Source organism: Labeo rohita, chromosome 24 (assembly GCF_022985175.1).
Source record: "Labeo rohita strain BAU-BD-2019 chromosome 24, IGBB_LRoh.1.0, whole genome shotgun sequence".
Lineage (NCBI taxonomy): Eukaryota > Metazoa > Chordata > Actinopteri > Cypriniformes > Cyprinidae > Labeo > Labeo rohita.
In genome coordinates, this window is record NC_066892.1 from 20,748,190 (window position 1) to 20,765,537 (window position 17,348).

The 17,348-nt window shown below is 35.4% G+C and overlaps 1 protein-coding gene across 1 annotated transcript in view; it reads right to left on the reverse strand.

The window, feature by feature from the left end:
• fam49bb (family with sequence similarity 49 member Bb) overlaps positions 1-17,348 on the reverse strand; it is a 64,629-nt gene that overhangs the window by 26,475 nt on the left and 20,806 nt on the right. The gene's annotated exons all lie outside the window — the stretch shown is intronic.

Genomic DNA, 17,348 nt, shown 5'->3' on the forward strand with positions numbered 1-17,348 from the left:
GTGGTTTTCCTGTGCAGGGCCTTGGGTCGACCAGATGTCACTACTGTAACCCCCCTACTTCAGCACACACACACAGTTACGGGAATCCCTGTGCTTTGGTGGCCAGTGCCAACCGTGCATGTCATGCCTACTGCACACGTTCAGTTCCCTATTGAGGGGCCCCAAGCTTTCAAAGTCAAGATTTAGGAAGTACACTAGTGTTTTTAGATGTAAAAATAGCCCTCTAAAAACCATGAATTCTCTTGGGATAACTGAGACTACTGGGTTTAACATTTTGCATTTGCAAAATAACAGTAGACATGAAGTACAGAAGCAAAGTCAAACTATCCATCCACACAGCAAAATCTAGGATAGAAAAAAAGTCATATTCCCAAGATGTTCAATGGAGGGGTAATTTCATGAAAACAGGACTTTATTTGTTCTTTTAAAGGGGTCATCGGATCCAAAACTCACATTAATGTTGTTTAACATAAATGTGTGTTGGCAGTGTGTGTACAAAACCAACCTATTATGATAAAAATCCACCCAGTGGTATTTTTGTAATCTTTATAAGAAATATCCCCTTTTTCAAATCAAGCCATTCTCAGCTTCTTGTAGGTGTGATGTCACACAGACAAAGGCCACTCCCACGATAGTTGATTGACATGACCATCTTACTTTAGACCTGAGTGAGCTGTGACAGTCCAACAGCTATTACTCCGGTGCAGAGGAAGACAAGAATGTCTCCAATTGAACGATTAAGGTGTTTTGTTGTTGGATGTAACAATGAACAAAGCAGTCGTCATTTACTCCCGACATCTGAGCCGTGGAAGATGCAGAGGACTAAATTTACATTTGTTTTTGAAGGAAATGCGCCAATCCCTGATCTACATAAATGCGTCTATGTTCACGTGAATCATTCGTGATGCAGCTTCACCTACAGCAGAACTGAGTATGTTGAGTATTCTTTTATGCATTTTTGCAAATTGCTTTTCTTAATAATGAGCAAGTTTAGCGGTGAAACGTGGCTAAAGTAAACAGACCGGCTCGTCACCCCACAGAAGAGAGAGGCGGGGTGAGAAGAGCTCATTTGCATTTAAAGGAACATATAACAGAATGGCTTGCTTTGAACAGGGCTGATTTTGACTAAGTAAAAAGGGTGTTTTTTACACTTACTCTGTTTCAGACTTCTCATTAAGACCCTAAAGAATCATATCAGCTTGTGGAAAATGGGCATCCGATGACCCCTTTAAAATAAAAGGTAAACTTACTATGCATTTTCCTCCCAAATCCACAAAGAACATTTACAATAAACAGTCTGTTCAAAAATCGTTTTTGTAATGATGTCATAACCATGTGCTCATTAACATATGACCACTCACCTATTTAGCATTCAACAATTTGGACTGCTCTGATGAACAATACTGCCTCGGCCCATTAAAAATGAAAATGAAAAGACTGAACAACAGCAAATAACTTGAGACATCCAAACAATAAATGTCTGTGCTGATAAGCGCTTGTGGATAAAACAAGTATTAAACTTTCTAGTGCACAAGTTGAGCACCTGTGTTTCCACATGCTATCAAATTAAGCATACTGTGTATGTGTTCAGCTGTACGCATGTGCCAAGTAAACTCAGAACAAAAGTATAATTAGGGCTTTAGGATGACGTCCCAAAGAGTGTAAATAAAAATTGAGCAGTCCAACACAGTAACTTAACCAATAGTGTGAGTTTCAGGTTGAACCATTTGCAACAATGGAAAATGGGGGAGTATTTGGGAAACCAGCTTAAAAGCGTCATTATGCAGTATTTGCAACTATGCATGGTGATGCATGTTAAGCTATGACTAACATTGAAAGTTGACTGCTAATGCTACAGATCTGTACAATATTGCTCCAATACACTTTAAGTTGTTAAAAAAATAAAAGAAAATTGGCCTATCTGTGAGAAAATCAGCTATGCAAGGACGATTCTGAGAAAACACACATAAGGAAAAAAAAAAACAAAAAAACATCCTTCCTCCAGTACATACCAGACTCCTCTAAAACAGCCACCTGACATCAAACCCGATAAACACTGTTAGCTGATGGGAAAATGTCTCCACCACAACTCTCATTGGTATTTCTCTGTATAAAGGCTGTTTTTACCAAGAACTCCTTTGGAATGAGTATCAGGAGAGATACACATTTAGAAAATGCACAGCTCATCTGCAGATAATCTATTAAAATTACAACTAAAAGTAAGTGAAACAAGAAATTTAACTTATGATTAATTTATTTAAATAAAATATAATATTATGAATATTATTAAAATATATTATTATTATTATTATTATTATTATTATATACATACAACAATATTACTAATAATATAATATAATATATATAATTTATGGATGCCATAGCAAGGTAGGCTTTTAGGTAGACTACTTTTAGGTAGGCACTGCCGATCTTTGCCTACCTGTTATCTATAAAAACACACACACACACACACACACACACACATATTAAAATGGCAACACAGCAGTACACAGTGCCTTGACTGACTAATCTGTAATTCTTTCACAGCCTGTCGTAAAGGTATCTACATAATACAAAAAGACTGAACAACACAAAAAATTGTGTTGTGCTTACTTTTACCTAGTACAAAAGATGAAAGAGCAGAGGAAAGCAAACAAGAGAGAAAGGGTCAGTCTAGGCCATAACAACAGCAACGTACTACTCATGATTCCTATGCCTCTGGCGGTAAGAGAGATGTGTAAGAACACACACAAGCATACAGGCGGCTAGATGTAGGTCACAGACGTGTGTATGTGTGTGAATGGGTGTTATATAATCTAGCTGACGATCCAGCTGCAGATCCAGACAGCATGAGACAAACAGTCACTCTTATATGCCTGGCATTATAAGAAATGTTATAGTCACTTAAATCACAAGGGCAAAGTATAAAAATAATTGATTGTTTTGAAGCGAACAAGTGATATTAGTAGTTGGTTGGTTATTATATATCCACAACATAATCATGAATTTTAATTTTAAAAAGTTTCATTAAAAGTAATGTGGAACTATAAAGCTGAATTTATATGAAGGCTGTAATTTAACTATTAAAAAAAAGAAAAAGACAAAAAAATTAAATTGAGATGCTAAATCAATCAAACTTTTCTCAGATGAACAACCAGCGACAGACCGAAAGTCATTCATTTCCAATGGAGAGTAGTGCGGGAGCTGCGTGAAGTTCGGATCATATGCGAATGCGGAAATTTCGCATTTGATTTCCACTGCACATGACATTCGGACATGACTGTTGCATTTCTCCCCTTAGTGGCAGCCGCAGAGAACTTTCAAACTGGTTGTGGGGCAACCGTTACCTCGGCATATTCACCTTGGTAAAATTACCCCCAAAATAAAAACATAGTAGGTTTCATGGGGCTAATCAACTTAAATAATGATTTAATAATTATAAAATAATTATTTCTACAGCAACATTTTACAGAAATAATGTTTAAAGAATAATGTTAATGTGAATAAAATACTGGTAATTCTAACCTTACGCTCACAGTTTTTAATAAAATACTTCACATCCGGTCGGGCAGGCGCATACGGTCTAGTCGCAGAAGTTCAAATATTTTAACGGATCTGCAGCTCAATGGGTGTGGCTAGAAGGGACACAGCTCTGACTGGAAACTAACAATGAAATTAATTGTTCTACCTATTGTGTTTTTTTTTTTTGTGTGTGTCTACACCTACCCCAACTCTAAACGTAGCCTTTACTATAATACAAAAACAGTTTTATTGTTGTACAGTGTGACAAAAATAACGTTAGACTTATGTGCGCATGCCCAGTAGCTACAGCTGTATTCCTTCTAGCCTTAACCCAGCTCAACTCGGATCCGAAATTTCTGTATACACATATGATCGGAACTCCACGCAGCTCCTGCACTACTCGCCATTGGAAATGAATTACTTCCGGTCTGTTGCTGGTCGTTTGTCGGAGATCACGGAAAGGCGACTGCCTGATCGGATGTGATGTATTCTATTAAAAACTATGGGTGTAAGGTTAGAATTACCAATATTTTGTTCACTTTAACATTATTATTTTAACACCATTTCTGTAAAATGGTACTTTAGAATAATAATGGCAGAAATAATTATTTTATAATTATTAAATCATTATTTACGTCGATTAAAACCTACTATGTTTTTATTTGGGGGTCATTTGTTTTGTGACGAAACATTCATACATTGATTATATTCATTCAAATCATTAATTTTAATGTGACCAATGTGTAACACTGACAATAATTTAATTAAATAAATGGCATCTCATGTAATTAATTTAATTATTCAATAGGAATAAGTTTCAACTGATTTACAGCCCTAATAACAATTACAGGAAAAAAAAAATACTTTAAATTATTTGTAGAGAGAGTTTAACAAGGCACACCACATGACACTGCCGTAACGGCTTGAAATTTCCTGTCAACTATTCGTGTATGTCTGAACTGGGAACATGGAAGTGAGCTGGAGAGGGTGTATGCAGAGTGACAGGAGACAGGCTGCTGACAGGTGAAAAGTTGAGACATGAACAGGTAGACAGGTGAACAGGACGACAGAGACAAAGAGTGTCTGGAAGCTGAGGCAAAGAGACAATGGGCGTGAGAGATTTGACTAGGAGTGACGCTAGTGAGGTTGAAGTCAGGTGAGCGTCTGAGCTGGGACCATCTGTGTGCATGAGGGTCTCAAACAGGTACAGGGACCATACATAGAAGTTGCTGACGGTAAACCAATGATCAAAAGCACTCTAACTCATGCTGACAGAAGCAAGACTCGCTCAAGCCAGCATACTCTAACTGATTCAGACATTCACACTTTACAAAAGAGACATGGACACTTGGTGAGGGGCAGCGACAGGTTAAAGCCACGCTGAGGATCACGTGGAGGTCAAGGCTTAGCAAAGCTCAGAATTAGAGTTCAAGGTCAGTGGCGTGAGTCGATAACCAGCCTCATGAAATAACTGCTGAAGTAGTGCAAAATAGAATCTTGCTTTGGCTTGCTTGCAAAGGCAGGTTTTTTAGGTGCACAATAGGGAGTTACAGAAAGCATTTACTTTATGGAGAATCAAAAACAACAATAAAACAAAGAAAGATTAGAGAAATCCGAAGAGCCATGAAATCCAAATTCACCCTATAATATTTTTAATCTATAATATAATATAAAATAAGCATACTGTGTAAATATACCTAAATGCAGATTCTGAAAACACTGAAATGGTTACATTGTAGCTTTAAAAATGTGTTTAATAAATTCTGCTTAAAAAATAAAAAAAGATAGATAGATAGATAAATAGATGATAGAATAATACTGCTTTTTGCAGTAGGTTTACTTTGTGTTTATACTCATCCGCTGTTGGAAAGTTACTTAGAATAAATGTGACCTGAATTCAAGCCATGCCAATGATGTACTGCTGCCAAGTGCGCCAACCCTAAATCCCACCCAGTGCTCCCTCTAACCATTAGGGGGTCATTCCAAGGACAGTCATCTCAAAAATCCAATACGACACAATCATATTTCTTTAAAAGTAAAAAACAACATTTAAAAAAAGTAATTGTCCTAAGGTTCAATGTCTTTTGCCTTAATTTCAGTATTATAGGAACTAATAAGATCCTTTTGTAAGAAACAATAAAAAGTTCAGAACATTTATCAAGGTCCTAATATCTCTTCATGACAACAACAGGGCATGTGGGCCACACTGAGACAAGAGTGAAGATTATATTAGGAACAGTGCATTTGCCTCTCAGCTTCATTCACAGCAGTCCCAAAGGGTGAAGGCAAGCTCCCCATACGCGCTCTTTCCGACAGAGAGAGACTCTGACCTGGTTGTTTTCTTTCCGAAGCCTCCTACTGGGAGATTGCGTGCTGGAAGAGAGGAGCTACGATGGGATTCTGGAGAAGGAGGGGGCAAAGGGGGGCTCGTCTAAGCCCGCTGGGCACTTACGATTCACTACTGCATTGTGATTGGCTGCACGCAAGTTCTCTTGCACTCCACTGTATCCATGGAGTTGAAAAAACCTGGTGCTACCAAAAACACACCGACAGCCAATCAGAAAGTGAATGAGGAGGTGGAGGGGCGGATGAGGGCACTGGAGCAGTAGTCCGACTTAAGAGCTTGTGTATGAATATATGAATAGCGATGAGGTAATGCACCAAAAATGCACAACTAGTGCAACAGCGACACGCTGATTAATTACAGAATTCTGTGAATAACTGACATTGCAGTCTTAGAATGCAGAAATACATATGATTAATTGCACAAATTAAAAAATTAAAAATACTACATATAATAAATATAATTATTAATCTATTATATAGAATAATTGTTTGTAGACTAATATATATGCAAACTGTAGTACACTTATGATCATTTTATATAATATAAAATTTATATTAAAATCTAAATGAAAATAATTCTTAAATTCATATGAACTTCAAATAACTGCATATTGAATTATGACAATAATTCAATGTAGCTAGTATATTATATTAGTTCACTGCAATTAGTATACTGGATGCAAGCCATGCTGGAATTTCTGCAGGAGCACTGCAGCATGGGAATCCACGTGCTTCGCCATACTACACTATTGCTGTGGTGCCATAGGAAGAAAAAAAAAAAAAAAAAAACACAACCTCTCCCCTCCCTGATTCCCTCTGTCACGTGGGCACAGCCGTGGAGTGGCTAACCGGCTGCCTTGGGCATCGAGGGGGAGGGGAGCGAGTGAATTAGTGTGTGTTTTCGTGTGCGCGCTTATTTGAGTGAGTGGATGCAATAATCCAGTTATGTATGTGGTGAAGTATTCACAGAATTGAACCTAATGTGAGAATATTGCCAGAAGAGCAACACTTAACGTAGCAGCCTTGTCTAAAATCAAATTTACAGAGGCTTAGCCAATGATTTATGCAATTCAGCCTTTACAATGCACATTTATTGACTATCATTTACCAAGCGCCAAGAGTGCGCCTGTGATATCAGTTAATGTATGCTCAAGAATGAGTAATGTGTGTGTGTGCATGTGATACATCATGCAGTGTCACTCTTACGCAGCATCACTTACATCCTTGTCTGCAGTTTTAACTTGACCTAAATTTCCTGGGGCGTGCCGCCACATCGCATTAGCCAACTATAGTAGCTGTGTTCTGATTTCACCCCAACCGTTTGAAACCCAACAAATTGAACAGAAAATAGGGGTGCAGATACAGTTCATACAGCCCATAAACCTGCATGACCTTCTTGACCAACCTATCTAAGATAACGAAAGAATCAGAAGGGTGATAAATGAGGGAAGAGGAAGCGTGCATTTGTTTGTGATTTGTAGCTCCGCCCACACTGGCCACACTGGAGTAAACAGACGTTTTAATGCCCTCTTTAAGCATGTTGTGGCAAAAATCAAAACAAATCGCTGGATAAGCCAATGAGGTTGCGGCGCTTTTGAAGGATGTCAGCTATTGGTGCGTCCGGGATGAGTCTAACTGCAGCAAACAACACTGTCAACACTGTAGCTTTGATGTCACCTCCACTGACAAAGAGTGACACACAAACAGCACAGTGTTACTGATGATCACTTACAATTGTTATCATTTAAAACATTTGCATAAGTCTCAAGAAGGTGGTGGTGTATGGTGATAACTGGAGAGGTTCAGAGTAGGATTTTTGGTTAATCTCTCCTACAATAGGACCTCTTAGGCGGCACTGTACCTCTCACGATCAAAGCCAGAAACCATGGCAACTGAATATCATAAGCCAAAACAGGGCACCTCATCTAAAATGTTGGGAGAAGGAATTTTAAGCCGCCCCATTCCAAATGTTCAAAGTCTGTTTAATCGACAAACATGCGTCACTTCCATTTCTGAAGCTGCTGTGATTATCATAATCTTTCAAAGGTCCCTTTCTGTAAGTCAAGCTTCAAATTTAAGTTACACCTAAAGAAAGAAAACTGACAGACAGAAGTTGATGCATCCTGCCTCGTAATATTCACGTCCACTTCGGAAAATGGCAGAACTGGAAAGAATTTATGCCTTGGTGTCCTTCTTTCACTGTGAAGGTCTTTAAGATCTGAGAAAGCCATTTGGTGCAAGACAAGCACAGGACGTTTAGTCTCTGCATACAGATTAACACAGGCTGTGGCACATTCACAGCCTGAAGATGTAGTTGTTTGCGTGTGTGAGAAATACAATCTCTGACCCCCTTTTCTGAGCACCAATTTCCTTTTGTCACTGCAATCAAATCCAAAATTTTTGACGTTATTTGACATGTTATTATTTGACATTTTACAAAAAGAGCCAAATGCTTCAGTTTCTGTCGTTTTTCTTAATTCAGAGTAAGTGTGTGGCGGTCAGGAGAGCTGTTTGTGCTGAGTATGAGGGGTGGGGCACTGTCAAACTGAAATGGGATTTTTGGGGGTGTGTATGGCACAAGGTGGATTTGTGCTAAGAGGCTTGAGTTCCTTTTTTAGGCACAGAGCACCCTCTGCTGACGGCAAAGAAGATGTGTGCAGAGGGCCACTCCCTACTCTCGATAAAATAAAATAAAGTAAAATGTATGAAAATATTATTCAATATTTTATTTAATTCATTTAATTTTTGAATGCTTGCAACCTGAGATGCTGAGAAGGGCTCCAGAATCCTTGTCACCCTACAAAGGCCAAAATTCGAAAGAAGAAGAAAAAAACATACAAAGAAACAAAACAATAACAAATAAACAGCATTTCATAAATGTAATATATTGCAATGAATATTTCACGTCCAAAAAATACTAATACCTTACTAATAAGTTTAAAAAGTACAATCAAACAATTTTTTTTAATATTACACTGTGGGAAAATGACTGGACTGGACTGATGAAGCAGACAATTTAAGACCAGTAGCAATGTATTCAACAAAGCAAGCAGCACTGTTTTCACTGCATAGACTGAAGGATGGCTTTATAAAACTTCATAAAAGACAGTCAATGGGATAAAGATTTTGACATTTATATAGCAGGGTAATGTCACGTCTCTAAAATGCCTGTGGTATGCATGGGTGGGTGGTAAGTGCAGTGTATACATGACACACAGTAAATGAAAGAGGAGCTAACCCAATGAATATTTAACTAATCCTTCCACTCCCTTCAGCTGCATCAACATGTCTCTTAGAGCAGGCGCTGACTGACTCACAAAACACACTGCCATCCTTCTCATACTTAAAAGATGTCTCAGATCTCTAGGCAGTGGCTGTGTCTGCTCTCTCAGCACCACTTTATTTCACGTCATGTCTTAAAAGGGCAATTACTACCAAAGGTCAATGGAAAAGCAAAAGTGCGCTTAAAAAACATGGGCATCCAAATTCAAACTGTAATATGTACATTTAGCTTTGTTAAATGGAAACTTCTTATTTAGGTTTCTCATAAGTAGTTATTTATAGATTTGGGGGAAAATAATTATTTAGTTTTCTTCTAGTGTGTTGTTCTGACATAAGTGCTAATGCCTTGGAGATCCTGAGACAAGAGCCACCCATACAGTGATTAAGATCTGGTTCAGTCCAGTCTATCTACAGGACAGTATCTGTACTAAAAAAAGATAAAAGAAAAGGTAAAAAAAAAAATACAACATTTCAGCTAAGTTAGGTTATATATGTGTGCCTGTGTGTTTCATGACATAATATGCACATTCACATAATAATAACTTTGACAACGACAATAAGTTTGCAAATGGTGCCATCTGCTGTATAAAATAAGTAATCACTTCAACACAATCCAGCACCACCAAAGTGTAGCGCAAGGTGTAGAATGTCGGTCCTGGACAGCCACAGCCCTGCAGAGTTTTGCTTCAACCCTAATCAAACACACCTGAACAAGCTAATCAAGGTCTGAAGGGTTACTAGGAAGCTACAGGCAGGTAAGCTTTAACTAGGGTTGGAGCTGAACTCTGCAGAGTTGCAGCTCTCCAGGACCGGAGTTCGCCACTCCTGGTGTAGCATATTAAATATGCATTACACCAACATCACTACTGAACATTTTAAACTAGAAATACTATAGAAGAAAGCCCTAAATTATCTAAACTACTACTTTTTTAGCAGCAAAAGACTCTAGAAATGAGGTAAACAGAGCATATTTACATAGTAGATTCAATATATTCAATAATATATATTTCCCCACTGCTAAAACCATGAATCATGTCAAAGGACCAGAATATTACTGATTTGAGATGGGATTTGAGATATTTTAAAAGAAAGAAACAACCCACAAATCAGATAGCAATGCACTTACAAGCAGCTGGAACAACTTATAAGCAAAAGCAGAGATGGTACCTGGCAACCACCCACAACACCCTATTTGTGGCAGGGCATTCACTGCACTACTACAACTATCAGCATATTTTAGCTGCTCTCTCTGGTTGTATGTTGTGGTTCACTCGTTCCCATACTTTGACCAATGAATTTTCATTATTTATTTATTTATTTATTTATTTATTTATTTATTTTTGTTATGACTATTATTTTAGATTTTGGATATCATATAAAGATATCATTCAATACATTTTTAATTTCTAGTTCAAGATATAATTCATAACTAAGCAATTAACTTAACTATTACACTGCCGCTTGAAGTCTGATGTCAGTAATATTAGATTGGATCTAGTGTTGCATGATATACCGGTACTTAAAAAGTATTGTGATACCCTGCTTTTAAAAAAGGGTACAAATCCGCATCTAACTAGTACCGGTACTTTAAGAATGCATTTTAATAAGAGCCGTATTTCTGCGTGTCTGTGTTAGTGAATGGCGGAGACGTGCAGTTTTGTTTACTACACACATAGGTGTGACGGTCCCTGTGTTTTCAGCCTCTGCCGCCTCAATATATGAGTTACCGTTTCTTTTGCGGAAAACCATCATATAATATACAAACAGAAACCTAAAGGTCTTCACAGCAACCTGTCAAAATAAAAGTTCGGTTTAAACTGACAGTCAGAAATATATTACTTAATGTAAAGATAGTACTAGTACTAATAATAAAAATATTATTAAAACAATGTTTAAGGAATATTTACCAGAAAAAAAATATTTAACAGAATTTATTTACCAGAAAATTGTACATACACAACACGGTATTTCTGGAAAAAAAAAAAAAAAAAAAAAAAAGAAAGAAAGAAAGAAATAGCCTATAATAAATTAATACATTTTTTATCAGATCTAATTATTCTTTATAAATTCATTAGACATGCTTTTGATTATTAAAATGTAATAAAAACGTTTAAAATAGAATCCATTAATTAATGGAAAAATTAAGATTCACAAACAAAACTGAATGTGAGAAAAATAATAAAATGTATTTCATAGGGCCCTAAAAAACTTGTAATAAATTGCTGTTAAATTCTGTAAATATCATGATTTAAATTAATTAGAGATGCTTTTTGATAAATATTTTTTTAATGTAACCATTAAAATAGAGTCTAGAAAAATTAAAATTAAAAAAAAATAAAACAGATTTCATAGGGCCCTCTTTATTTTATTTGTGTCTGTTTTATTGTAGTTGATTTTTAGTTTGTTACTTGCATCTAGGCTCTTATTATTAATAACAAAAATAACATAAATAAATGACTGTGTCATGATATAAATTGTTATTGTGAAATAAAATTACTATATCATGAAATAAGATTTGGCTTTATCCTTTAAGCTAACTTACCAATATAGCAAAGATCTTTACATACTTGTAGGCTCGTCAGTTGTTCACCATAATCCTGTGTTGTGGCACTGGCATGTGATTATTATTTTTTTTTTTAAAGGGGGGATGAAATGCTTTGATTTAACAGATAAAGTAACTATGATCTCCATTTGAATCATCTGTTATTCAATTACTTTTCCTGTTGTTCTCTGTTCTTTTTTCGTAGTGTCGGTTCAGTAGTAGTATCGTGATATTTTAGTCAGGTATCGTATCGAAGTCAAAATGTTCGTATCGTGACAACACCAATTGGATCTCCACGCTAGTCTCTTTGGTATCCGAAATTGTTGGTAGAGTTTTGTCTAATACCTAAACTGTACTAAAAGTCTTCTGTCAAAATACTGAGAAGCTGAGGAAGAGCAGAATTTAGGAAGAGCAGATTTAATGATTATTATAATGTAATGTAATGTAATGTAGATTTTAGTTGCATATGATTCAATGCTCTATCTTGGTCTGACCAGCACTTATGCTCATCAAGACTGCATGTACTAGATCATGAATACAATAAAACAGTAATATTATTCTATTATTATAATTAAAATATTATTATAATTTAAAAACTGAGTTGAAAAATAAATGTAAAAATTATATTATTATAATTCTTATTATTATATAATTGTAATAATTATAAAATAATTAATACAAAAATTTGATTGAATAAAAATAAAAATAAATTAATTATCCAAAAAATTTACTATAATAAATTAGTTAAAATGAAAACAAAGAAATAAATACAAATTGTATTAAAATGAATTATACAATTTGATTAAAAAAATTAATATATAAATAATGTACTTTAATTTAAAATACTTTTAAAGAAAAAATTAATAATATGTAACTTAATAGAAACAAAATATTTTCCAATTAACATTTTAGGCTTATAACTTAGAATTTTCACAGTGTAAATTGGGTATTTACACAAAAACTATATAAAGGTCTTTTACATTTTCGAGTGGGGTCCCTCACACAATGATGAACATATTTAGGGGTCCGTGGCAACTAAAAAAAATTGAAAACCTCTGCTGTATTTTATTTATTTCAGCAGCCATTGCAGCAGCCATGTCACATAATCCTTCAGAAATTATTCTAAAAAACATTTCTTATTATCATCACTGTTGAAAACATTTGTGCTGCTTATTATTGTGGAAACCACAATACATGTTATTTTTGGAATTCTTTAAAATCTCTTTACTCTAAATTTTTAATTAACTTCTTTCAAAATAACTTTTCCATGAAGATTTTATTAATTTAAAGGGGTTATCGGATGCCCATTTTCCACAAGTTGATATGATTCTTTAGGGTCTTAATGAAAAGTCTATAATATACTTTGGTTAAAAATTCTCAACGGTTGTGTAACACAACACCCTTTTTGCCTTGTCAAAATGAGCTCTGCAAAAATCATCCCATTCTGAGGGATTGTTCCTTTAAATGCAAATGAGCTCTGCTCGCTATGCACAGACAGTCTAACTAAAACTTCCAGACAATAACCAATCATTAATCGTACAGTTATTCAAACAACAAACAGCTCAGAGCAATCATGTAAATCCTATTAAAGTGGTGAATCCTCTTGTAGAGGCAGTTTTCCAGATTACCAGACAGTGGCAGCATTGGCTGATATGCAGGGGGAGGGGCTGACACTGTTAAAGATGACCTCAGGCTCCACAGCTAGACACATATAATCCATCCTCGCCTTGCAAAAGTACAAGGCGTTTTCATTGGCTCCCAGCCACAATATTTGGAATAATCCAAATGCATCTCCTGTAACGCACAACATTATGACCTGGCATAATGAAACTTTGTGTGCTTGTTGATTTATTTTATGCACTAGGTTTCTGCTTACAGATATCTGTCAGATGAAAAGGGAGTGTTCTCTAGTCAGCAATTATGTGTGCAGCAGCTTGTCAAGGTATCCATGGAAACAAAAGCAAAAATAAACTAAAAAAATAAAATAAATAAGTGGAAAAAGACCCAAGAGAAAAAAAATCATGAGGGTAGAGGCATGCCATCAAGTAAATGAAACACATTGTACAGTGGAATTTACATCACAATTAAGCACAACTGAAACAAATCAAGTTGTTTAAAAAAAATGGGTTATGTATTAACCACAGAAAGAGAAACAGAAGCTTAAGGCAGTAAAGGGCCTAATAATACCCCTTTTTAATCATACGACAGTCCATTTCTAATCAACTTCTAAGCATTGTTGCCCAACCGACTACAGATAGGCACATATTCAGTACCCATTGCACGCTCTTGAGAGAAACCACAAAACAGCTATTTTCTTGGGTTTAATCTCCCCTCCATCATGCATATAAATGGGGCCACCTTCTGTAAACTCTGACCCATTGATTACATAAGACTCCATCCTAGAGGAACAGGAAGCTGCATTTCTCAAGCCCTCTTCATGTCCCTCAATGCCGTTCACTTCTGCAGTAGCCATATTACACAATCTGGGCTCACATCTTTGTTGGGAAAAAAGCGCAAAGCAAGACGTTTTCACTCTTTTATTTTAGCTTGCAACATTGTTCTCTTAGCATCATTTACACTACCGCTCAAAAGTTTGGGATCAGTATGACTTGTAACGTTTTTCTTAAAAGAAGTCTCTTATGCTTATCAAGACTGCATTTATTTGATCAAAAATACAGTTACGTTACTCCAGTCTTAAGTGTCACATGATCCTTTAGAAATCATTCTAATATACTGATTTATTATCAGCGCTGGAAACAGTCGTGTTCCTTAATATTTTTTGAAACCTGTGATACTTTTTTCAGGATTATTTGATGAATAAAAAGTTAAAAAGAACAGCATTTATTCAAAATAGAAATCTTTTCTAACAATAAACACTACTGTTCAAGTAAATTTTTATTCTTTCTTTTTTTGGGGGAAATAAATTAATACTTTTATTCACCAAAGATGTGTTAAATTAATAAAAAGTAATAGCATAGATTTACATTGGTAGAAAAGATTTAGACTTCGTATAAATGTTGTTCTTGTTAACTTGTTATTCATTAATGAATCCTAAAAAAAGAATCACATCACAACTGTCTCCAACATTGATCATTTTAATAATAAATTAGCATATTAGAATCATTTCTGAAGGATCATATGACACTCAAGACAGGAGTAACAGCTGATGAAAATTCAGTATTTTTGATCAAATAAATGCAGTTTTGATTAGCATAAGAGACTTCTTTAAAAAAACATTACAAGTTTTACTGATCCCAAACTTTTGAGCGGTAATGTACAATAGGTTTTTATATTTTGAATTGAGTTTTTATATGTTACACATATTTTGAATTAAGTTGTTATTTTGGTATTTTCCATTTTAATTTTAAATTGTAGTTACAGTAATTTTTAGAGTGTGTTTGTTATTTTTATTAGTTACCTATTTAATATATTCTATAATATAAAAAACATTGAGTACAATAACAAGGTAAACGAATATGAGAATTGTTGCTTTGGAAAAAAATAAAAATAAAATAAGTTTAATTTTGTATATATTTTATTTTCTTTTTTTTATAGTTTTACTTTTAACTACAATAACCCTGGCTTGAAACAACCGTGACAGAACTACATGCCATCAACTGAAAATAGCGCTGCTTTCTCAGATGTCAGAATATAAAGCTGAAAATAATCAAGTGTAAGTGTACAAAGTCTTTAAACAAAAAATACTGCATCAAGTAAATCATAAAATAATAAACAAACAAAATTGTTTGGCATTTGTGTATGAGGCCTAAAACGAAAAAATTTAAAGCTTATCACAATGTTCAAACCAATCAGAAATGCTAAGACGGATGATAAACACAAAGATTGCTTTGCACCTGCAACACATCAACAGCCATAAGGGCAGGAAGACTCTACATACCAGAAAACACTGAACCAAGAATGTCCCACACCCCAATCCAGCAGCCCAGAGCAGAATCACACGAAAGCTTAAGATCACCAGGACAGACAGATTGCTGCACTGACAAAGAAGAATCATTGCTAAGCTATTAGGGGAATGCAAGACAGAGGAAGCAGTTTTTGGAAACTGGACTATGGTGACATTCTGATGAGAAGATCTTGGAATACACTCACTGAATACAATTTGCAATAAAAACTGAAAAAATCTTCACATATTCAAAAATATACACTGTGTGCAGAATTATTAGGCATGTTGATATTCTGGTCATATTTTTTTTCCAAACACATTTTACCAATTCCAAACCACATCAGTCTTAGTAACTACTGTTAATTTTGTATTTAATCATTTATATGTGATGTATAATTGTCCGTGAAGGCTGGAAGTGAAAAACTCCTTATATTCAGGTGTGCAGGATTATTAGGCATGTTTTCGTTTACAGCTAAAATGAGCCAAAAAAGAGATTTAACCCAGACTGAAAAGTCCAAATTATTAAATGCCCATGAGAAGAATGCAATACTAATGCATTACAAGAATTTGCAAAGTTAAGGCTTGACCATTGGACAGAGAAATGCTTGTTGAGTCTGCATGGTCAGAAAAAACAGGTGGAGAAGAAAAGATGCATGTTAACTGCAAAAGAATTAGGAATTAAGGTGAAGAATTAGGTGTGACACCATCAGGAACCGTTTAGTCTCCAGCGCCACCATTTTCCAGAACTGCAACCTACCTGGAGTCTTCAGAAGTACAATGTGTCAGGTTCTCAGAGACTTTGCTTGGTAAAAAATCCTAAAAAATGCCCCTTACTTAATAAGAATAACAAGCTGACGTGTTGTGAAATACATGAAGACAGTTTTTTTATATGCTTTAGAGACAGATAAGTTGAGAGTGACTCTTGAAGGACAAGCATCACATCCTCTTGTGCCTCTGATTCAAGAATTTATCTTCCAAAATCTGGCAGTAAGTTTTGGGAGTTCATGTTTAGTCTCTTATCCTGAAAAGTCTGACTTGCAGAGATGGACTAAAATGAACTCCCAAAACTTACTGCCAGATTTTAGAAGATAAATTCTTGAATCAGAGGCACAAGAGGATGTGATGCTTGTCCTTCAAGAGTCACTCTCAACTTATCTGTCTCTAAAGCATATAAAAAAACTGTCTTCATGTATTTCACAAGACGTCAGCTTGTTATTCTTATTAAGTCAGGGGCATTTTTTAGGATTTTTTACCAAGCAAAGTCTCTGAGAACCTGACACATTGTACTTCTGAAGACTCCAGGTAGGTTGCAGTTCTGGAAAATGGTGGCGCTGGAGAACTGGAAACGGTTCCTGATGGTGTCACACCTAATTCTTCACCTTAATTCCTAATTCTTTTGCAGTTAACATGCATCTTTTCTTCTCCACCTGTTTTTTCTGACCATGCAGACTCAACAAGCATTTCACTGTCCAATGGTCAAGCCTTAACTTTGCAAATTCTTGTAATGCATTAGTATTGCATTCTTCTCATGGGCATTTAATAATTTGGACTTTTCAGTCTGGGTTAAATCTCTTTTTTGGCTCATTTTAGCTGTAAACGAAAACATGCCTAATAATTCTGCACACCTGAATATAAGGAGTTTTTCACTTCCAGCCTTCACGGACAATTATATATCACATATAAATGATTAAACACAAAATTAACAGTAGTTATTAAGACTGATGTGGTTTGGAATTGGTAAAATGTGTTTGG